Source organism: Callithrix jacchus, chromosome 8, assembly GCF_049354715.1.
Source record: "Callithrix jacchus isolate 240 chromosome 8, calJac240_pri, whole genome shotgun sequence".
In the NCBI taxonomy this organism is placed as follows: domain Eukaryota; kingdom Metazoa; phylum Chordata; class Mammalia; order Primates; family Cebidae; genus Callithrix; species Callithrix jacchus.
The window spans coordinates 11,935,507-11,959,117 of NC_133509.1; the positions used below are offsets into that span (position 1 = coordinate 11,935,507).

General features: G+C 42.4%; 1 long non-coding RNA gene across 2 annotated transcripts in view; it reads left to right on the plus strand.

Moving 5' to 3' along the window:
- Window positions 1–23,611, plus strand: part of LOC118144784 (uncharacterized) — a 137,269-nt gene that overhangs the window by 96,742 nt on the left and 16,916 nt on the right. For both annotated transcript variants that reach the window (XR_004729531.3, XR_004729530.3), the window contains one exon: window positions 21,456–21,541. This is a non-coding gene — a long non-coding RNA (uncharacterized LOC118144784). The remainder of the gene's footprint in view (window positions 1–21,455; window positions 21,542–23,611) is intronic.

The following is a 23,611-nucleotide window of genomic DNA, read 5'->3' on the forward strand; positions in this document are numbered from 1 at the left end:
CCTTGTGTTCTTTGCCTTTGACCTTCAGCCCCATGGATTCCTGCAAATGCTTTGCCCACGGCAAACTTTTGAAGACCTTAACTTTTCTGTTTTAAGTGAGATTTTCAAGTGAATTTATGTTTTCTGAAAAGGCAATCCCTTTACTGGAGAGCAATTGGTATTTGAAGAGAATGAGATCAGGTTGCTAAGGACACCCTTGTTTGCAATTTTTGGTTTATATAAATTATTAGTGAATAAGAGAAATAAGTTTATCCTTTCTTCCAGATGGTAAACTGGAAGGGAAGCATGTTAGGGGGTAAAGTGAGTCATGGGTCATGGGAGGCTCCGATGGAACAGGGCTCTGGGACCCCTCTCTTTCTAGACTTCGGATCTCTAATTTAGCTACAAGGCCTCAAATGAAAAGACAAACAAAGTCTTCTAATCTGGTTGGGTAGGAACAGATAAAAGTTTCTCTTGGCCAGGCATGGTTGCCTGTAATCCAAGCACTTTGGAGGCCAAGGCAGGCGGATCACCTGAGGTTGGGAGTTCAAGAGCAGCCTGACCAACATGGAGAAACCCCATCTTTAAAAAAAAAAAAAAAAAAGTTTCTCCTGGTGGATGGATAGGGGAGGGAAGGAGGAAGTGTGCAGAAACTGAAAGATGACATTTTTTGGGGAGACAGGAAGAAATCTCTTGTTTAATTACAAAACAAAAATGGCATTTGCAGTGCCTTCCTTCTCCTACCAGTCATTTAACAAATTGACATGTAATTCACATACCGCAAAATGCAGCAATTTAAAGTGTACCGTTCTCTGGTATTTGTTTGTTGGTTTGTTTCTGAGAGAACATCTTGCTCTGTCACCCAGGATGTAGTATATGGCATAATCTCGGTTCACTGCACCCTGCACCTCCCAGATTCAAGCCATTCCCCCCCGGCAGGCTCTCTAATAGCTAGGGTTAAAGGCACCAACCATTGTGCCTGGCTAATTTTTGTATTTTTAGTAGATACAAGGTTTCACCACGTTGGCCAGGCTGGTCTTGAACTCCTGACCTCCTGTGATCTGCCCACCTTGGCCTCCCAAAATGCTGGGATTGCAGGCCTGAGCCACTGCACTAACCTCATATTCTCAGTTTTTAATTTTTTCATCAGAGAAATAGGAAGCCCACATATTACTTATCTAGTTATCTAATGTTAATAGAGCTTTCTTATAACTTATGTTTACATAGATATCTTTTTTCATCCTGTTGTTTTCCTCTTAGCTGTGTTTTTGTATTTAAAGGGTGCCTCTTCTACACATTAGACAGGTGGGCCATGTTTCTGTTTGTTTCTTAAAATTCAGTCTCACTATCTCACTTTCTCAGAGTGTTTATTCACTTACAGTTCAATGGAATTTCTAACATGCCATTTGTGTTCTGTTCTTTTTTTAGACAGTCTTGCTCTGTCGCCCAGGCTGGAGCGCAGTGGGGTGATCTCAGCTCACTGCAATCGCCACCTCCCAGATTCAAGTGATTCTCCTGCCTCGGCTGCCCAAGTAGCTGGGATTACAGTTGTGTGCCACTGTGCCTGGCTAATTTTTTTTGTATTTTTAGTAGTGAGCCAGCATGCCTGGCTTATTTCTTTTCTGTTTTTTGTTCTTCCTTTCCTGCCTTCTTTTGGATGAATGGAGTGATTCTTCACATAGCCTTTCATCTCTAGTCACTTTTTGGTTGTATCTTTTTGCTCTGTTTTTAGCTATGTGTGCTTTCTTTAGCAATTGTTCTAGGGATTATAACACACACCCTGACTTTTCACAGTCCACCTGCAGTGCTTATGACACCACTTGGGCAATAAGGCAGTGAAAAGGAATGAAGCACAGACATGGGCCCCATGTGGGTGAGCCTGACACTTTATGCCAAGTCCAAGCAGCCAGTCACCAAGGTCCACATAGGGTATCATCCCATCTATATGAAATGCCTCGATGGGAAAATCCAGAGAGACAGGGAGCAGATTATTGGTTACCTAGTGCTAGGGGTGGAAGGAAGAATTGGGAGGGGTGATTCCTAAGGATAACAGGGTTCCTCGTTGGGGAAATGAAAATGTTCTAAAATTGATTGTGGTGATGGATGCACCATTCTGTGAGTATAGAAGAAGCCACTGATGTAGACACTTTATTTTTTATTTAGTTATTTGTTTGAAACAGTCTCACTCAGTTGCCCAAGGTGGAGTGCAGTGGTATGATCTTGACTCACGGCAACTTATACCTCCTGGGTTCAAGGGATTCTTTTGCCTCCACCACCTGAGTAGCTGGGATTACAGGCATGTGCCACCACACCTAATTTTTTTTTTTTTTTTTTAGGCAGAGTCTGGCTCTGTCACTGAGGCTGGAGTTCAGTGGCATGATCTCAGCTCACTGCAACCTCCACCTTCCAGTTTCAGGTGATTCTCCTGCCTCACCCTCCTCTGTAGCTGGGATTACAGGCACCCGCACCATATTGGGCTACTTTTTTGTATTTTTAGAAGAGACGGAGTTTCACCATGTTGGCAAAGTTTGGTCTCGAACTCCTGACTTTAGATGATCTACCCACCTTGGCCTCCCAAAATGCTGAGATTACAGGCCTGAGCCACTGCATCCAACTCCATAAGGTAAATTTATATTTACCTTTTAAGAATCTGCCAAACTGTCCTTTGGAGTGGCCATGCTGTCTCATGTTCCCCCAGCATGTGTGAAGCCTCCACTTGCACACCCCCCCCACTTGATATTGATAGTGACATCTATTTGCTTTTTGAGATGGGGCTCACTCTGTCACTCAGGCTGGAGTGCAGTGGCACAATCTTGCCTACTGCAATCTCTGCCTGCCAGATGAAGCAATTCTCCTATCTCAGCCTCTTGAGTACCTGGAACGCCAGATGCAGGTCACCGTGCCTGGCTAATGTTTTTGTATTTTTAGGAGAGGCAGGGTTTCACTATGCTGCTCAGGTTGGTCTCGAACTTCTGACCTTGTGATCCGCCCACCTCGGCCTTCCAAAGTGCTGGATTACAGGTGTGAGCCACCACATCTGGCCATGGCATCTTTTTAATGTTGAACCTTTCTTGACAACGTGTGCTGCATAGATTTCTTTGCTTTCAAAGTGTTGCATTGAAATATTTCTTCATGTGGATTGTGTGTGCATATTTTTGCATGTTTATTTCGAGAGTTTTGTTTCTTGGGGGTGTGCTGTTGCAGATGGGATGTTTTCTTCACTTTTCTAACCTCTTGTTTGTACATAGGAAGACTGTCAGAGGCCAGGCGTGGTGGCTCAGGCCTGTAATCCTAGCCCTTTGGGAGACTGAGGCAGAAGGATTACTTGAGCCAAGGAGTTTGAAACTAGCCTGGACAGCATAGTCAGACCCCATCTCTATTTTCTTTTCTTTTCTTTTTTTTTTTTTGAGACAGGGTCTTGCTCTGTTGCCCAGGCTGTAGTACAGTAGCGCAGTTCCAGCTCACTGCAACCTCCACATCCCAGGTTCAAGCAATTCTCATGCTTCAGCCTCCCGAGTACCTGGTATAACAGGAGTGTTTCGCCACACCCGGCTAATTTTTGTATCATTAGTAGAGTCAGGGTTTTGCCATGTTGGCCAGGCTGGTGTGGAACTCCTGGCCTCAAGCAATCTGCCTGCCTTGGTCTCCCAAAGTGCTGGGATTACAGGCATGACATGTGCCCTGCCCCATCTCTATAGTTAAAAATTAAGAGAAAGGAAGGCTGTTTAGTATGTTCCTTTGTACCTAACTCCTTAGACAAGAATCTGCCTGCCTCAGTTTTCAGAGTAAATAGGACGATTTCACCTTCTGCCTTTTTCTTTAATGTCTTACTTTGCTCCTTGCCTAGCATCGGCTAGGGCCTCCGAAGTAATAGTGGTAACAGAGAGCATTCTTTTGTTCCAAAGGTTGATGGAAGCTTCTATTGCTTCCATCCCTTACAAATGATGCTGGGGTTTTGTTTGGTGGGTGGGTGTCTGGGTGTAATTTCCTTTATTGTGTGTAATTTAAGGAAGTATCCCTTTTTCTAATTTGATAGGTTTCTTTTTTTTTTTGATAGGCTTCTTTTATAAATTTTGTAGTAAATTTTGTCAAATGCCTTTTCAACATCTATGATGATTATGATTTTCAACATATTAATATAAATGAAATGAAAAGTTCTAATTTTGAGCCATCCTTTTCACACTGTACAAGTCTCACTTGGTTTCGGTAAGTTTTTCTTTTAAGCACGAATGGGGTTTATTTGCTAATATTTTGTTTTGCATTTTCATACACTGATTTTTACATAAATGTCCTGTCTTGTTTTAGAAATAGGGCCTTGCTCTGATGCCCAGGCTGGAGTGCAGTGATGTGATCACAGTTTATTGTAATTTTAAACTCCTGGGCTCAAGTGATCCTCCCACCTCAGCCTCCTGGGTAGCTGACACTACAGGCACGTGCCACCATGCCCGGCTAATTTTTAAATTTTTTGTAGAGACCGAGCCTTGCTGTGTTGTGTAGGCTGCAGTTCAGTGTACACTGTCGATGTGAATATTTGTTGGTCTTTCAGCTGGAATCATTCCCTCTCCCATCTGTTTGTCTTTAAATGCTGGGCATGCACACACACTCCACCCGCACCCCCAACTGGAAAATATTAATGTTGTCCGACCTGCCTCGAGAAGGGAGAACTGTTTTACCCTCTTTGTATCTCTGCTGGTGTCAAGTCCACTGCTGTGTTTTTGGTAAATACCTGACCCAAAGAGTGTGGGAGGCAGGAAGGGAAGGCTTCTGCATTTCCTTTGTGGACCCGACATCACAGATCCATTAAGCATATTGGGAAACCAGCAGGTCAGGGGGCTGTGTACTCTAGTTGCCTCTGACTCAATTGCTCAGGGCCCCCTGCGTGCCAGTGATGTGCTTTTCTTTTTTATTGCATTTAAGATTTTGGGGTACATGTGAAGAACATGCAAGATTGTCACATAGGTACACACGTGGCAGTGTGATTTGCTGCCCTCCTCCCCTTCACCTATATCTGGCATTTCTCACCATGCTATCTCTCCCCAACTCCCCACCCCCTGCTGTCTCTCCCCTGTTTCCCCCGAACAAACTCCAGTGTGTAGTGCTCCCCTCCCTGTGTCCATGTGTTCTCATTGTTCAACACTCACTTGTAAGTGAGAACGTGCGGTGTTTGCTTTTCTGTTCTTTGGTCAGTTTGCTGAGAATGATGGTTTCTAGGTTCATCCATGTCCCTACAAAGGACACGAACTCATTGTTTTTGATGGCTGCATAATATTCCATGGTGTATATGTGCCACATTTTCTCTTTCCAGTCTATCATCGATGGGCATTTGGGTTGGTTCCAGGTTGTTGCTATTGTAAACTGTGCTGAAATGAACATTTGTGTGCATGTGTCCTTATAGTAGAACTATTTATAATCCTTTGGATATATACCCAGTAATGGAATTGCTGAGTCAAATGGAATTTCTATTTCTAGATCCTTGAGGAATCACAACACTGTCTTCCACAATGGTTGAACTAATTTACACTCCTACCAACAGTGTAAAAGTGTTCCTATTTCTCCACATCCCCTCCAGCATCTGTTGTCTCCAGATTTTTTATGATGGTCATTCTAACTGGCGTGAGATGGTATCTCAGTATAGTTTTGATTTGCATTTTTCTAATGACCAGTGATGAGCATTTTTTCATGTTTGTTGTCCTCATTCAATACTCTATTGAATAGGAGTGGTGAGAGAGGGCATCCTTGCCTAGTGCCAGATTTCAAGGGAATGCTTCCAGTTTTTGCTCATTCAGTATGATATTAGCTGTGGGTTTGTCATAAATACCTTTTATTATATTGAGATATGTCCCATCAATACCTAGTTTATTGAAGGTTTTTCACCTAAAGGCTGTTGAATTTTGTCAAAGGCCTTCTCTGCATCAATTGAGATAATCATGTGGTTTCTGTCTTTGGTTCTGTTTACATGGTACATTACATTTATCGACTTGTGTACGTTGAACCAGCCTTGCATCCCTGGGATGAAGCCTACTTGATCATAATGGATAAGCTTTTTGATGAGCTCTTGCAATCGGCTTGCCAGTATTTTATTGAAGATTTTTGCATCTATGTTCATCATGGATATTGGCCTGAAGTTTTCTTTTCTTGCTGAGTCTCTGCCAGGTTTTCATATCAGGACAATTTTGGTCTCATAAAATGATTTGGGAAGGACTCCCTCTTTTTGGATTGTTTGGAATAGTTTCAGAAGGAGTGGTACCAGCTCTTATTTGTATGTCTGGTAGAATTCAGCTGTGAACCCATCCAGACCTGGGCTTTTTTTAGTTGGTAGGCTATTGATTGCTGCCTTTAACTGAGCCCTTGTTATTGGTCTATTCAGGGTTTTGACTTCTTCCTGTTTAGGCTTAGGAAGATACAAGTGTCCAGGAATTTATCCATTTCTTCCCGGTTTACTAGTTTATGTGCATAGAGTTCTTTGTAATAATCTGACTATGGTTTGTATTTCTGTAAAATCTGTGGTGATATTCCCTTTATCATTTTTTATTGCATCTATTTGATTCTTCTCTCTTTTCTTTTTTATTATTCTGGCTAGTGGTCTGTCTATTTTATTGATCTTTTCAAAAAACCAGCTCCTGTATTTATTAATTTTTTTTGAAGGGCTTTTTATGTCTGTAACTCCTTCAGTTCTGCTCTGATCTTAGTTATTTCTTGTCTTCTGCTAGGTTTTGAGTTTTTTTGATATTGCTCCTCTAGCTCTTTCAATTCTGACCATAAGGTGTTGATTTTAGATCTTTCATTGCTTCTCATATGGGCATTTATTGCTATATATTTTCCTCTAGACACTGCTTTAAATGTGTCTCAGAGATTCTGGTATGTTGTGTCTTCGTTCTCATTGGTTTCGAAGAACATCATTATTTTTGCCTTCATTTCATTGTTCAGCCAACATTCAAGAGCCAGTTGTTCAGTTTTCATGAAGCTGTGCGGTTCTGAGTCAGTTTCTAAATTCTGAGTTCTAACGATTGCACTGTGGTCTGAGAGACTGTTATGATTTCCATTATTTTGCATTTGCTGAGGAGTGTTTTACTTCCAATTATGTGGTCAGTTTCAGAGTAGGTGTGATGTGGTGTCAAGAAGAATGTATATTCTGTGGATTTGGGGTGGAGAGTTCTGTAAGTGTCTATTAGGTTTGCTTGGTCCAGGTCTGAGTTCAAGTCCTGGTTATCCTTGTTAATTTTCTCTATGGTTGATCTGTCTAATATTGACAGTGGAATGTTAAGTCTCCCACTCCTACTGTGAGGGAGAGTAAATCTCTTTGTAAGTCATTCAGAACTTGCCTTACATATCTGGGTGCTCCTGTATTGGGTGCATATATATTTAGGATCATTAGCTCTTCTTGTTGCTTTGATTCTTTTGCCATGATGTAATGTCCTTCTTTGTCTCTTTTGATATTTGTTGGTTTAAAGTCTATTTAATTAGAGACTAGAATTGCAATTCCTGCTTTTTTTTGCTCTCCATTTGCTTGGTAAATCTTCCTCCATCCCTTTGATTTTGAACCTTTGTATATCCTTGCATGTGAGATGTGTTTTCTGGATACAGCATACTGATGGGTTTTGTCTTTTTCTTTAATTTGGCAGTTCGTGTCTTTTGATTGTGGCATTTAGCCCATTTACATTTAGCGATAATATTGTTATGTATGAATTTGATACTGCCATTTTGATGCTAGCTGGCTGTTTTTCCTGTTAGTTGATGCAGATTCTTCATTTTGTTGATGCTCTTTACCATTTAATATGTTTTTGGATTGGCTGGTACTGGTTGTTCCTTTCTGTTTAGTGCCTCTTTCAGGAGCTCTTGTAAAGCAGGCCTGGTGGTGACAAAATCTCATAGTACTTGATTTTTCACAAAGGATTTTATTTTTCCTTCACTTATGAAGCTTCGTTTGGCTGAAAGTGATTTGCTTTTCTTTGTGAGTTGTCTCTTCACTCATATTCCTAGGCTGAGTTCCCCAAACAGTGGCTAGCACAGCACCTGTACCAGTTGTGGGTGCATTTCTGATCTTGTATGACCTGATTTACAGGGTATTTTGAACAGGAGCTACCCATTATGGCTTGGGATATGGCTAAAGACTATTGACATTCTTTCATAACGTAACTGGTAGAATATGTGGCATATGCTATTATTGCAAAAGCAGAAGTGGTGGGTGGTGATTGAGCCTGGGCTGCATTGGGAGTTAGGCCCGCATCAGCACCATCCTGAGCATTGGTAGGTTATATGACCTTGGGGGAATCCCCTCAACTCTCTCAGCCTTTGTTTCTTCCCTCATTGAGGAGATCATCCATTCCTCATTGGACTATTGTAAGGCTTGAAATCAAACATCTTTTGAGGCACTTGGAGCAGTGCCTGGATTCTGGGGTCTTTAGGCTGTAACCATAGCAAACATTCAGATCCCAGCCACCCTCCCTTTTTTTCCCTCCAGCGTGGGAATGTGGAGGACCAATCTTCTCATTTCCATTTACCCTGGAGTTCTTTCTTCTGAACTTCATCTAGCACCTGCTGTGCATCGGGGATTCATAGGTGGGGAGGTCAGGGACAGCCAGGTCTGGTGTCTGGCCTTCAGCTTGCCTCAGTCCCTGTGGCTGACACCTGGCCCTTTGCTCTGGAATCTGGACCCTACAATCTCCTACCAAAGTCTTAGCCCAATGAGAGCTCGAAGGCACCACCTACTGCTGAGAAGATTCCATAGCTGCCCATGTCTCCCCGACTCCTGAGTGGATAATCATCCCCAGCAATCCAGAGGCACATTCTTGGATTCTGGTAGCTTTATTTTTGAGTTGAAAACTCAAAGAAAAAGGTTATGTTCGAAAAGAAAGTAAAGAAGAACTTTGAATACTGTAGCCTGGGGCCCAAGTTCACAGGTGCCCCTACCAAAACAGAGGCCCTCTGCAGCATTCAGTCCCAGTGTGTCTACCCCAAAGACAGTAGCTCTCTGCCTAGGCTTCTGAAGAGCTATCAGTTCCCCTCAAAGAACCTCCTGCCTCAGGAGACCGCTGGATCAGGCAGGTAAAGACAGGACCAGGCAGCTGAGAACCTGGCTTTATTTCCCCCTCCACACAGTAAGCGTTCTGAAGCAGTGGCTTCCATCATGACTGTTGAATAAGTGAATAGAGACCTTGGGCATGAACAGGAGCTGGGTAGAACTGTCTCTGCAGGGCTGGGACTCGCTGGCCACGCTGTCTCTTGGTTTACAGTGGAGGTGTGGAGGAAGGGGGAGAATTACCCAGACCAGTGGGAGAGTTTCATGTCCTCAGAAGTATTTTGAGCACAATGGCAAACAGCTCTTTTCTTCTGCATTTGAAGCACATGTGGTTCTGAGTTTCCCGGCATTCCATGCTGGTTATTCTGTCCCAGCCAAAAATCTTGCCCTTGTCAAGGAGCTGGAATTAGAGTAGAAGGTGAAGGAGTTTGAAGCGTTTGGCAGCCTAGTGCTGGCTTAGATGAAATCTCAAATGGAATAGAAGAGAGAAAAGAAGTAAGGCCAGGCTACGGGCCCCAGAGGAGAGGGCCCCTGCTCTTTCCTGAGATAAATTATGTTGGGGCCCCTATGACAGCATCTGGCCCTCCTTATTAAAAGGACAACTCTCCATCAACTCCCACCCATCTCCCTCTCCTCTTTCTGTAAGAGCAGCAGGCACGGGTCGATGAGTCCCTTCACCTGCCAGGCCTTTGCAGGCAGTGGTGTTAGGCCCAGCCTGCTGAGTTCCTGGGAAACTGAACAAGCATCTATGGAGCACTCACTCCATGTCAGGCTCTGCCACCAGCACGCTCTAGACAGAAGACCAAGACATACTTCCCGGCCAATGGGAGGGTGGAATCTTAGCACACGATGCATTGAGAGCTCATGAATGCATCCATCCCAAAGTGCAGGCTAAAGGGAACTCTCACAGTGAGGGTGGGATCTTCAGTACAGCTCGCAGTGCAGGCTGCTCTACTGTTTCCCCATCGAGTGTGGTGGGCAAGGGCACAGACTGGACACTCAGAGCTACCAGGGTAAGGAAGCGCTCTTCTAACCCTCATCTGCTAGGAGAACTGTTTAAAAGATGGGCTTTAACTTCTTTGAGATGGAATCTAGCTCTGTCACCCAGGATGGAGTACAATGGCTCACTGCAACCTCTGCCTCCCAGGATCAAGCAATTCTGCTTCAGACTCCTGAGCAGCTGAGATTACAGATGCCTGCCACCACACCCTGCTCATTTTTCTATTATTAGAGACGGGGTATGGCCAGGCTGGTCTCCAACTCTTAACCTAAAGTAATCCACCCGCCTCGGCCTCCCAAAGTGCTGGGATTATAGGTGTGAGCCACCACACCCTGCTTTTTTTTTTTTATTGCATTTTAGGTTTTGGGGTACATGTGAAGAACATGCAAGATTGTTGCATAGGTACACGTGTGGCAGTGTGCTTTGCTGCCTTCCTCCCCTTCACCTATATCTGACATTTCTCCCCATGCTATCTCTCCCCAACTCCCCACCCCCTGCTGTCCCTCCCCTATTTCCCCCCAACAGACCCCAGTATGTAGTGCTCCCCTCCCTGTGTCCATGTGTTCTCATTGTTCAACACCCACCTATGAATGAGAACATGTGGTGTTTGATTTTCTGTTCTTGGGTCAGTTTGCCAAGAATGATGGTTTCTAGGTTCATCCATGTCCCTACAAAGGACACGAACTCATTTTTTTTTATGGTTGCATAATATTCCATGATGTATATGTGCCACATTTTCCCTGTCCAATGTGTCATCGATGGGCATTTGGGTTAGTTCCAGGTCTTTGCTATTGTAAACTGTGCTGAAATGAACATTCGTGTGCCTGTGTCCTTATAGTAGAACAATTTATAATCCTTTGGATATATACCCAGTAATGGAATTGCTGGGTCAAATGGAATTTCTATTTCTAGATCCTTGAGGAATCACCACACTGTCTTCCACAATGGTTGAACTAATTTACACTCCCACCAACAGTGTAAAAATGTCCCTATTTCTCCACATCCTCTCCAGCATCTGTCATCTCCAGATTTTTTAATGATGATCATTCTAACTGGCGTGAGATGGTATCTCAATGTAGTTTTGATTTGCATTTCTCTAATGACCAGTGATGAGCAGTTTTTCATGTTTGTTGGCCTCATGTGTGTCTTCTTTGTAAAGTGTCAGTTCATATCCTTTGCCCAGTTTTGTAGGGGCTTGTTTTTTTGTTTTTTTTTTTTGTAAACCTGTTTTTGTTCTTTGTAAATTCTGGATATCAGCACTTTGTCAGATGGGTAAACTGCAAAAATTTTTTCCCATTCTGTTGGTTGCCGATTCACTCTAGTGACTGTTTCTTTTGCTGTGCAGAAGCTGTGGAGTTTGATTAGGTCCCATTTGTCTATTTTAGCTTTTGTTGCCAATGCTTTTGGTGTTTTGGTCATCAAGTCCTTGCCTATGCCTATGTCCTGAATGGTTTTGCCTAGATTTTCTTCTAGGGTTTTTATGGTGTTAGGTGTTATGTTTAAGTTTTTAATCCATCTGGAGTTAATTTTAGTGTAAGGTGTCAGGAAGGGGTTGAGTTTCTGCTTTCTGCACATGGCTAGCCAGTTTTCTCAAAACTATTTGTTAAACAGGGAATTGTTTCCCCATTGCTTTTGTCAGGTTTGTCAAAGATCAGATGGTTGTAGATAGGTTGTGTGGCCTCCGAGGCCTCTGTTCTGTTCCATTGGTCTGTATCTCTGTTTTGGTACCAGTACCATGCTGTTTTGATTACTGTAGCCTTGTAGTTTGAAGTCTGGTAGTGTGATGCCTCCAGCTTTGTTCTTTTTGCTTAGAGTTGACTTGGCTATGAGGGCTCTCTTTTGGTTCCATATGAAGTTTAAGGTGTTTTTTTCCAGTTCTTTGAAGGACGTTATTGGTAGCTTGATGGGGATAGCATTGAGTCTGTAAATTACTTTGGGCAGTATGGTCATTTTCACGATATTGATTCTTCCTAACCATGAACATGGAATGTTTCTCCATCTGTTTGTGTCCTCTCTTGTTTTGTTGAGCAGTGGTTTGTAGTTCTCTTTGAAGAGGTCCCTTACGTTCCTTGTTAGTTGTATTCCTAGGTATTTTATTCTCTTTGTAGCAATTGTGAATGGCAGTTTGTTCTTGATTTGGCTCTTTTTAAGTCTGTTACTAGTGTATAGGAATGCTTGTGATTTTTGCACATTGATTTTTGTATTCTGAGACTTTGCTGAAGTTGCTTATCAGTTTCAGAAGATTTTGGGCTGAGACAATGGGGTCTTCTAGACATACAATCATGTCATCTGCAAATAAAAATAGTTTGGCTTCCTCCTTTCCTGTTTGAATACCTTTATTTATTTTTTTTTTTTCTTGCCTGATTTCTCAGGCTAGAACTTCCAGTACTATATTGAATAGGAGTGGTGAGAGAGGGCATTCTTGTCTAGTGCTGGATTTTAAAGGGAATGCTTCCAGTTTGTGCCCATTCAGTATGCTATTGGCTGTTGGTTTCTCATAATTAGTTTTTATTATTTTGAGAACTTATATTTTATTATAAGTTCTGTTAATACTTAGTTTATTGAGGGCTTTTAGCCTAAAGAGCTGTTGAATTTTTTCAAAGGCCTTCTCTGCATCAGTTGAGATAATCATGTGGTTTTCCTCTTTGGTTCTGTTTACGTGGTGCATTACATTTACAGACTTGCATATGTTGAACCAGCCTTGCATCCCCGGGATGAAGCCTACTTGATCATGGTGGATAAGCTTTTTGATGTGTTGTTTCAATTGGCTTGCAAGTATTTTATTGAAGATTTTTGCGTCTACCTTCATCATGGTTATTGGCCTGAAGTTTTCTTTTCTTGCTGAGTCTCTGCCGGGTTTTGGTATCAGGATGATATTGGTCTCATAAAATGATTTGGGAAGGATTCCCTCTTTTGGGGTTGTTTGAAATAGTTTCAGAAGGAATGGTACGAGCTCCTTTCTGTATGATTGGTAGAATTCAGCTGTGAACCCATCTGGACCTGGGCTTTTTTTGGGTGGTAGGCTCTTAATTTCTGCCTCAACTTTAGATCTTTTTATTGGTTTGTTCAGGGTTTCAGCTTCTTCCTGGTTTAGGCTTGGGATGAGGCAAATATCCAGAAACGTATCAATTCCTTCCAGGTTTACTAGTTTATGTGCATAGAGTTGTTTGTAACAATCTCTGACAATGTTTGAATTTCTGTGGAATCTGTGGTGATATTCCCTTTATCATTTTTTATTGCATCTATTTGGTTATTCTCTCTCTTTTTTTTTTATTGATTTGGCTAGTGGTCTATTTTGTTGATCTTTTCAAAAAACCAGCTCCTGGATTTATTAATTTTTTAAAGAGTTTTTTGTGTCTCTATCTCCTTCAGTTCTGCTCTGATCTTAGTTATTTCTTGTCTTCTGCTAGGTTTTGAGTTTTTTTGAGCTCCTCCAGCTCTTTCCATTTTGACGATAGGGTGTTCACTTTAGATCTCTCCTTGCTTCTCATGTGGGCATTTATTGCTATATATTTTCCTCTAGACCCTGCTTTAAATGTGTCTCAGATTCTGGTATGTTGTGTCTTCATTCTTGTTGGTTTCGAAGAACATCTTTATTTCTGCCTTCATTTCATTGTTTGTCCAGTCAACATTCAAGAGCCAGTTGTTCAGTTTCCATGAAGCTGTGCGGTTCTGAGTTAGTTTCTGAATTCTGAGTTCTAACTTGATTGCACTGTGGTCTGAGAGACTGTTATGATTTCTGTTCTTTTGCATTTGCTGCAGAGTGATTTACCTCCAATTATGTGGTGAATTTTAGAGTAGGTGTGATGTGGTGCTGAGAAGAATGTACATTCGGTGGATTTGGGGTGGAGAGTTCTGTAAATGTCTATTAGGTTTGCTTGTTTTAGGTCTGAGTTCAAGGCCTAGATATTCTTGTTAATTTTCTGTCTGGTTGATATGTCTAATATTGATGATGGGGTGTTGAAGTCTCCCACTATTATTGCGTGGGAGTCTAAGTCCTTTCGTAAATCATTAAGAACTTGCCTTATGTATCTGGGTGCTCCTGTATTGGGTGCATATATATTTAGGATCATTAGCTCTTCTTGTTGCATTGATCCTTTTACCATTATGTAATGTCCTTCTTTGTCTCTTTTGATCTTTGTTGCTTTAAAGTCTATTTTATCAGAAACAAGAACTGTAACTCCTGCTTTTTTTTTTTTTTTTTTTTTTTTGCTCTCCATTTGCTTGGTAAATCTTCCTCCATCCCTTTATTTTGAGCCTTTGTGTATCCTTGCATGTGAGATGGATTTCCTAGATACAGCACACAGGTGGGTTTTGGCTTTTTATCCACTTTGCCAGTCTGTGCCTTTTGATTGGGGCATTTAGCTTATTTACATTTAGGGTTAATATTGTTATGTGTGAATTTGATCCTACCTTTTTGATGCTAGCTGGCTGTTTTGCCCATTAGTTGATGCAGATTCTTCATTTAGTTTATGCTCTTTACCATTTGGTATGTTTTTGGAGTGGCTGGTACTGATTGTTTCTTTCTATGTGTAGTGCCTCTTTCAGGAGCTCCTGTAAAGCTGGCCTGTTGGTGATGAAATCTCTGAGTACTTGATTTTTCACAAAGGACTTTATTCTTCCTTCACTTATGAAGCTTAATTTGGCTGGATATGAAATTCTGGGTTGAAAGTTCCTTTCTTTAAGGATGTTGAATATCGGCCCCACTCTCTTCTGGCTTGTAGGGTTTCTGCCAAAACATCTGCTGTGAGTCTGATGGTTTTCCCTTTGTGGGTAGCCCGACCTTTCTCTCTGGCTGCCCTTAGCATTTTCTCCTTCATTTCAACCCTGGTGAATCTGACCATTATGTGCCTTGGTGTTACTCTTCTTAATGCTCTCAACCCAGAGCATTTCCAATTGCTGTTTTCTTTGTGGGGGTGGGACCAGTCGAGCCTGATCACCTGGCTCCCTGCCTCAGAGTTTTGTTTTGTTTTTTTTTTTTAAACGGTCGACTCTCTTCAAGGTGTTCCAGTCACCTGATGAAAAGGTGCCAGGATCTGTGTGATTTCCCGTGTGCTGACCCACTGTGCTGACTAAAACAGTGGCACTGAGATTTGTGGTGCTTTTTTGCCTGGGAATCTTCTGGTCTGGCTCCCTGTTTCAGTCCCCTTTTTAATCAGATGAACGGGTGACTCTGCCTTCGTGGAGCTCCAATCACCAACTAAAAGGGGACCCCAATCAGTGTATTTTGTATGGAGAACTGCCACACTGTGGCATCAGCAAAATAGCCATGCCAGCCAAAACAGCCACACTGGTGACCCATGGGGCTCCTCTACCTGGAAATCTCCTGGTCTGTGGGCAATAAATATCCATCTGGAAATGTGGCATCCACTCCTCTGTGCTTACACTGGGAGCTGCAATCCTGAGTTGCTCCTAATTGGCCATCTTGGATCTTCTCCCCCCTGCTATTTGTTTTTTTGAGATGGAGTCTTGTTCTGTTGCCCAGGCTGGAGTGCAATGGCACAGTATCAGCTCATTGCAAGTTCTGCCTGCTAGGTTCAAGTGACTCCCCTGCCTCAGCCTCCTGAGGAGCTGGGACTACAGGCATGAGCCACCATGCCTGGCCAGGAAGTGCCCTTCTGTCCCTCATCTGCTAAGAGCAATGTCTAAAAGATGGGCTTTAGGTGGCCTTTCTGCCATCTCTTTCTACTACATTCTGGTTCTTTTTCAGTATGTAATTTTCAGTAATTAGTAAATTAGCTACTTGGCTAAATTACTAAACTATAAATTTAGTGATTGATAATTTTAATAATTTCTGGTTCCCTGATGAAATCTATGATCTCTGTCTAATAAGCCGACTATCTGAGTCTTGTGGGTCTGAATCTATTATTGTCTGTCTGTGCTAGTTTTTACACTTAGAATTTTACCTCCCTAAGAGTGTTTTTTTATAACTACAATGTTTATAATTGTATCATCATGCTCAGCATCGAGGTGCTCAATAAATATACATTTCCAATGTCAAAAATTTTAAATGTGGTAAAACACAAAAAATTGACCACAACCATTTCAGGTACACACTTCAGTGTAAGTACATTCGTATTTTTGTGTAGCCAAACTCTGGAACTCACTAAATTTTGCCAAACTGAAACTCTGTCCCCATTAAATAAGCCATTATTGCTCTCTCCCAGCTCCTGGGAGACCACTCTACTTTCTGTCTCTATGAATCTGATTACTCTAGTCTTCCCATAAGGGGACTCATACAGTATTTCTTTTTGTGACTGCCTTACTTCACTTTGCCTAACATCCTCACGTTTCATCCATGTGCTAGCATGTGTTGGAATTTCCTTCCTTTTTGAGGCTGAACACCGTTTCACTGTATGGAGAGACCACATTTGTTTATCTGTCGGTGGGCACTTCGGTTGCTATTTTTCGGCTCCTATGAATAACACTTTGCCGAGACCAGCTCAGCATTGGAGACCCCAACTCATGCAGCACTGAAGGAATTAAGAAACAGACACGGAGATAGCAAAAGGTGGGTTCAGAGTGGAGCACCAGGGGTCTCACAGCATTTCCAGCTGAGAGTCCAGAGCAGACTCTGACCTGTGTATTTATTCTTGACTTTCCAGTGACAAGTTTTACAAGCAGATGCTCTGTGTTCTTTCATTGGTTAAAGGTAAACTAACCAGGCAGCTAGTGTGTGTTTACTATAGGTTAAAGATGAACTAGAATGCGCTCTTTACGAGGGAACAAGGGAAGGGTCACACATCCTGTGTTCACAGAACTAATTCATCTGGCGTGAGACATAATTATACTGGATACTGTTTTATAATGCTTTGAGCAGTTTGCTGCTTTGGGGGCAGTTTTCCACTCTGGGGGGCCGACTAGGTTTCCCTTGCTGTCACTCTCAATAGGATTTCTCAGAAAACAATATGATTTTTCACACATGTCAGAATTTGCTCTCAACAACACTGCTATGAACATCAGTGTATAAATGTGTGAGGCCCTTTGAATTGTAAGGGGTACATACCCAGAAGTGGAAATGCTGGATTATATGGTAATCCTTGGTTTTGAGACAGAGTCTTGCGCTGTCACCCAGGGTGGAATGCAGTGGTGCAATCTTGGCTCCCTGCAACCTCTGCCTCCTGGGTTCAAGTGATTCTTAACCCTCAGCCTCCCGAGTAGTTGGGATTACAGGCCTGCACCACCATGCCTGGCTTGTTTTTAACTTTTTGATGAAAAGTTTAAACACTGTTTTCCATAGCTACAGCTCTGTTTTAAACTCCTAGTAAGAGTACACAAGGCTTCCAGCCGCTCAGCATCCTCGCTAACACTTTATTTTCTGTATGGATTATAGCCATCCTAATGAGTCTGAGGTGGCCTCGCCATATAGGTCTTCTTTCTTTTGTTGAAATGGAGTCTTGCCGGGCACGGTGGCTCGAGCCTGTAATCCCAGCACTTTGGGAGGCCGAGGTGGGTGGATCACAACGTCAAGAGATAGAGACCATCCTGGTCTACATGGTGAAACCCCGTCTCTACTAAAAATACAAAAAATTAGCTGGGCATGGTGGTGCGTGCCTGTAATCCCAACTACTCGAGAGGCTGAGGCAGGAGAATTGCCTGAAACCAGGAGGCGGAGGTTGCAGTGAGCCGGTATTGCGCCATTGCACTCCAGCCTGGGTAACAAGAGCAAAACTCTGTCTCAAAAAAAAGAAATGGAGTCTTGCTCTGTCACCCAGGCTACAGTGCAGTGGTGCAATCTTGGCTCACTGCAACCTCTACCTCCCGGGTTCAAGCAATTCTCCTGCCTCAGCCTCCTGAGCATGGGACTTCAGGCACATGGCACCACACCTAGCTAATTTTTCTATTTTTAGTAGAGATGTGGTTTTACTATGTCTGCCAGGCTGGTCTCAAACTCCTGACCTCAAGTGATCTGCCCACCTCGGCCTTTCAGAGTGCTGGGATTACAGGCGTGAGCCATCATGCCCAGCCTCTCCACGTGGTTTTGGTTTGTTTCCTTAATAGTGATGGTGAGCATCTTTTTATGTGCTAATTGGCCACTTGCATCTTTTATTTGGAGGACTGTCTATTCACGTCCTTTGCGCATTTTTGAACTGCCTTGGTGGGGTTTTGTTGTTGCATTGTGAGAGTGCTTTATCTATTCTAGATGGGAACTCTTTGACATGTAATTGGCACATCTGTCATTCCGTAGGTTGCCCTTTAAGTCTGTTAATAGCATCCTTCGATGCAATCCAATCTGTCTACTTTTCCTTTTGTTGTTTGGGCCTTTGGTGTCATATCTAAGAAATCATTGCCAAAGGAAGCTCTCCTTCTATGTTTTAAGAGTTGTCAGCTGGAAACAGTGGCTCCCGCCTATTATCCCAGCACATTGGGAGGCTGAAGGGGATGAATCACGAGGTCAGGCGTTCAAGACCAGCCTGACCAAAATGCCTTGTCTCTACTAAAAATACAATAATTAGCTAGGCATGCTGGTGGCTGCCTGTAATCCCAGCTACTTGGCAGGCTGAGGCAAAGAATTGCTTGAACCCGGGAGCCAGAGGTTGCAGTGAGCCGAGATCATGCCACTGCACTCCAGCCTCGGTGTCAGAGTGAGACTCTGTCTCAGAAAAACAAGAGTTGTATACCACCCTGAACGCGCCCGTTCTCATCTGATCTCAGAAGCTAACCAGGGTCGGGCCTGGTTAGTACTTGGATAGGAGAAAAACAAGAGTTTATAGCTTCAGATCTTACACTTGGGTCTTTGATTCATTACTGAGGTTTTTTTTTTTTTTTAACATGATATAAGGTTGGCTTTAACTTCATTCTTTTCCCTGTGTATATCTAGTTTTCCCACACCATTTGTTGAAAGACTGTCCTTTCCCTGATTGAAAAATCTTGGCATCCTTACTGAACTCATTTGACCATATGTGTAAGAGTTTCCTTCTGCACTCTGTATTCCACTCCACTGGTCTCTCTGCATGTCTTTACTCCCATACCACACTTTTGACCACTGTAGGTTTTTTTTTTGTTTTTTTTTTTTGAGACAGAGTCTTGCTCTGTCACCAGGCTGGAGTGCAGTGGTGTAATCTTGGCTCACTGCAACCTGTGCCTCCTGGGTTCAAGGGATTCTTCTGCCTCAGCCTCATGAGTTGGTGGGACCATAGGCATGTGCAACCACACCTGGCTGATTTTTGTATTTTTAGTAGAGATGAGGTTTCATCACGTTGGCCAGGATGGTCTTGATCTCTTGACCTCATGATCTGCCCACCTCAGCCTTTCAAAGCGCTAGGATTACAGGCTTGAGCCACCATGCCCAGACCCCTGTAGCTTTTAGAAATAGATTTTGAAATTGAGAAGTAAAAGATTTCCCACTTCGTTACTTTTTCAAGATTGCTTTGGCCATTTGAGATCTCTTGAAATTGTGTATAAACTTTACACAATTTATAAGGATGGATTTTTCTATAATTGAAGAAAAAATGTCACTGAGATTTTGAGAGCAATTAAACTAAACCTGGAGATCACTTTGAGTCGTATTGACATCTTAATGAAACTAAGCCTTTTAATACATGAATATGAGATGCCTTTACATTTGTTACATAACCGGTCTCTGGAACTCAAAATCCTGCCAGTCTTTGCCTCCTGGTTGAATTTATTCCTGTTTTTTTTATTTATTTATTTTTGGATGCTATTGTAAACTGACTTTTTTTTTTAAGATAGTGTCTCACTATGTTGCCCAGGCTGGGGTACACTGGCTATTCACAGGCATAATCATTATAAAAACTGACAGCACTGACCTCGCAGGCTCAAGCGATTCTCCTACCTCAGCCTCCCAGCTGGGACTATAGGCATCCACAACCAAGCCAGCAGGAACTGTTTTCTTAATTTCCTTCTTGGATTGTTGACTGTTAGTGTGTAGAAATGCAACTGACGTCTGTATGTTGATTTCATAATCCTGAAACTTGGACAAATTATTAGTTCTAACAGTTTATTTTGTACAATCTTCAGGATTTTCTACAAAGATGATTATATCATTTGTTAACAGAAAATTCGACGTCTTCCTTTCCAATCTCGATGTCTTTTCTTTTTCCTTTCTCTAATAGCCCTGGCTAGGATTTCCAGTATTATGAAAGCAGGCATCATTGTTTTATTACTCATCTTGGAAAACTTTGTCTCTCATCATTGAGAATGATACTAGCTGGAGGTTGTTCATATGACCTTTATTATGTTGAGGTTGTTCCGATTTCTAGTCAGTATATTTTTAATCATGAAAGGATATTAAACTTCACTAAATGCTTTTTCTGTACTAATTGAAACAAATTGTCATGCGTTTTCTTTCCTTCATTCTGTGAATGTGGTATCTTACTCTAATGTTTACATGGTAACCACCTTTCGATTCCAGGGATAAATCTTATTTGATCATGTTGTATAATCCTATGATGCTGTTGAATTCTCACTAGTATATTCTCGAGCACTTTGCATCTGTATTGATTGGGAATAGTGGTGCGTTTTCTTCTGCGGCTTTGTGTTTGCAATCAGTAATGCTGGCCTCACAGAATGAGTTTGGAGGTATTCTTTCCTCAGCATTTTGGAAGAAGATGAGCAGGATTGGCATTGATTCTATAACTGTTTGGCACAAGTCACCCATGAGGCCATCCGTTCTTGTACTTTCTTGTCAAGTTTGTGGTCACTGATTCATCTTCTATTTTATTTCTGTTCTAACCTTCAGTGTTTCCTTCCTTCTCCTAGCTTTGGGTTTAGGCTGTTCTCTTTCTAATAATTTAAGGTACAAAGTTAGGATTGTGGTTTGAGAGCTTTTCCTTTTTCTTTTATTTGAGAGGTCTTGCCACTTGCTGAGTTAGTCTCAAACTCCTGGCCTCAGCCTTCCAAGTAGATGGGATTATAGAACAGTGTCACTATTCTGGCTGCTGCTGCTTTTTTGTGTGGGGGGTGGGGGGGAAATGGAGTCTAGCTGGAGTCTAGTGTCTCCCAGGCTGGAGTGCAGTGGTACAATCTTGGCTCACTGCAACCTCCTTCTCATGGGTTCAAATGATTCTCCTGCCTCAGCCTCCCAAGTAGCTGAGATTACAGGTGCTTGCCAGCACACCTGGCTAATTGTATGTTTTTAGTAGAGATAGGGTTTCCCCATGTTAGCCAGGCTGGTCTGAAACTCCTGACATCAGGTTATCTGCCTGTCTTAGCCTCCCAAAGTGCTGGGATTACAGATGTGAGCCACCACCTCCAGCTAGCTTTTTTTTAAATGTAAGTGTGTACAGCTATAAATTCCCTTCATAGCACTGCTTTTGTTGCATCCCATAAGATCTGATACATTGTTTTGTCTCAAAATGCTTTATAATTTTCCTTACTATTTTTCTTTGACCCATAGTTTTGTAGTATGTTGTTTTCATAGATTTGTGAATATTCCAGTTTTCCTTCTGCTATTATAATTTCAGTCATTTAAAATGTATTAAATCTTGCTTTCAGGCCTAATGATCTTCTCAGAGAACATTCCACACGTACTTTGAAGAATGTGTATTCTGCTGCTGGGTGAACCCATCTGTGTATGTCTGGTAGGTCCAATTCATCTATAGTATCCTTCAAGCTCTCAGTTTCCTTCTTGATCTTGTCTGTGTGTTGTCTCCATTACTGAAAGTCAGTTACTGGGCCAGGCACAGAGGCTCATGCCTGTAATCCCAGCACTTTGGGAGACCAAGGTGGGTGGATCACTTGAGGTCAGGAGTTCAAGATCAGCCTGGCCAACATGGCGAATCCCTGTCTCTACTAAAAATCGCTGGGCCTGGTGGCATGCACCTGTAATCCCAGCTACTCTGAGTCAGAGGCACGGGAATCACTTGAATTCAGGAGGTTGCAGCTGCACTCCAGCCTGGGAAACAAAGATTCTGTCTGGCGGAGGCGGGGAAGTGAGGTGTTGAGATTTCCTACAGTTTTCATAGAACTGTCTGTCTGTCCTTTCATTGTGTCAGTGTTTGTGTCATATATTTAGGAGCTCTGAGGTGCGTTGCATGTACCTTTATAACTGTTGTTGCATCTTTTTGGCAAATGGACTCTTGTTACCTCTTACAACAGCTTTTGACCTTAAGTCTATTTAGTCTGAGATTAATCTAGCTCCTCTTCCTTTTTTCAGTTACCATTTCCATGGAGTATCTTTTTTCATCCTATGTGTAAGTCTCTTACTGTCTTTAGATTGTGGAAATAATTTGCATTTTTAAAGATTAACATCTGATGAAACTCAATAGCCTGGTGGGTGACTGTGCCATGAGGCCCACAGCCAGGGACTAAGGTGAGCAGTTGTTCTGGGAAGGCTCCAGCACACCATTTACGGGGCCTCCCTGTGCCACTCCGTGGATCGTTTTCTCTCTCATTTCCTTCCTTCTGCCTTCCTTTGTGTTTGATTTTTTTTGTGTGACACACTTAGAATGCCTTCTCACTTCCTTCTGTGTACATGCTGTAGATATTTTCTTTGTAATTACCACGAGGATTATATAAAACATCCTGAAGTTATAGCAATTGATTTTAAACTAGTAAGTTCAATCACATACAAATACTCTCCTCCTGGACAGCTCTGCACCATCCTGTGTTGTTGATGTTACAAAGTATATCTGTATTTTAGAGAGAGAGTCTCACTCTGTCACCTAGGCTGGAGTGCAGTGTCACTGTCATAGTTCATTGTAACCTGAAGCCCCTGGACTGAAGTGATCCTCCGTAGCTGAGACTACGAGTGCATGCCACCATGCCTAATATTTTAAAATAAATTACATATTTAACATAGGCTTATGGTCACACATCTCTTTTAAATCCAATAAAATAATTAAAAGCAGATGTGAATCAAAATTCCAGTAGTACAGGTCTTTATATGTGGCTTCAAATGTCCACCTAGCATCTAGGACTCCCTTCAGCATTTCTTGTAGGAGGGGTCCCAATGTAATGAACTATCTCAGCTTTTGTTTATCTGAGAATGTCTTAATTTCTCTGGTCAGGTGCTAGGTGGAAGGATCACATGAGGTCAGGAGTTCGAGACCAGCCTGGCCAACAGGGTGAAACCCTCTCTCTACTAAAAATACAAAAACATGGTGGTGGATGCCTGTAATCCCAACTACTTGGGAGGCTGTACCACTGTACTCCAGCCTGGAGGACAGAGCAAGACCCTATCTCGAAAAGATAAGAAAAAAAGAATATTAAGACATTTTTTATTATGAGGGTTCATAACATGCCTTTATTTTGTAACTTACAACCACCTTTAAATTTGTCCTTCAAAATTCAACTAATTGGTGACTGCCTTTCTTAAATACTTCACTGGTGTCCAAGAGAGGGGAAGAATTTAGCCGTTGATTTAAAATAAACAAATCCAGCCAGACATGGCGGCTCACACCTGTAATCCCAGCACTTTGAGATGCCAAGGCAGACCTTTGAGACCATTCCGGCCAACATGGCGCAACCCCATCTCCACTAAAAACACAAAAAAATTAGCGGGGCGTGGTGGCACATGCCTGTAATCCCAGTTCCTCAGGAGGCTGAGGCAGGAGAATTGCTGGAACCCGGGAGGAGAATGTTGCAGTGAGCTGAGATTGCTCCACTGCACTTCAGCCTGGGTGACAGAGCGAGACTCTGTCTCAAACAAA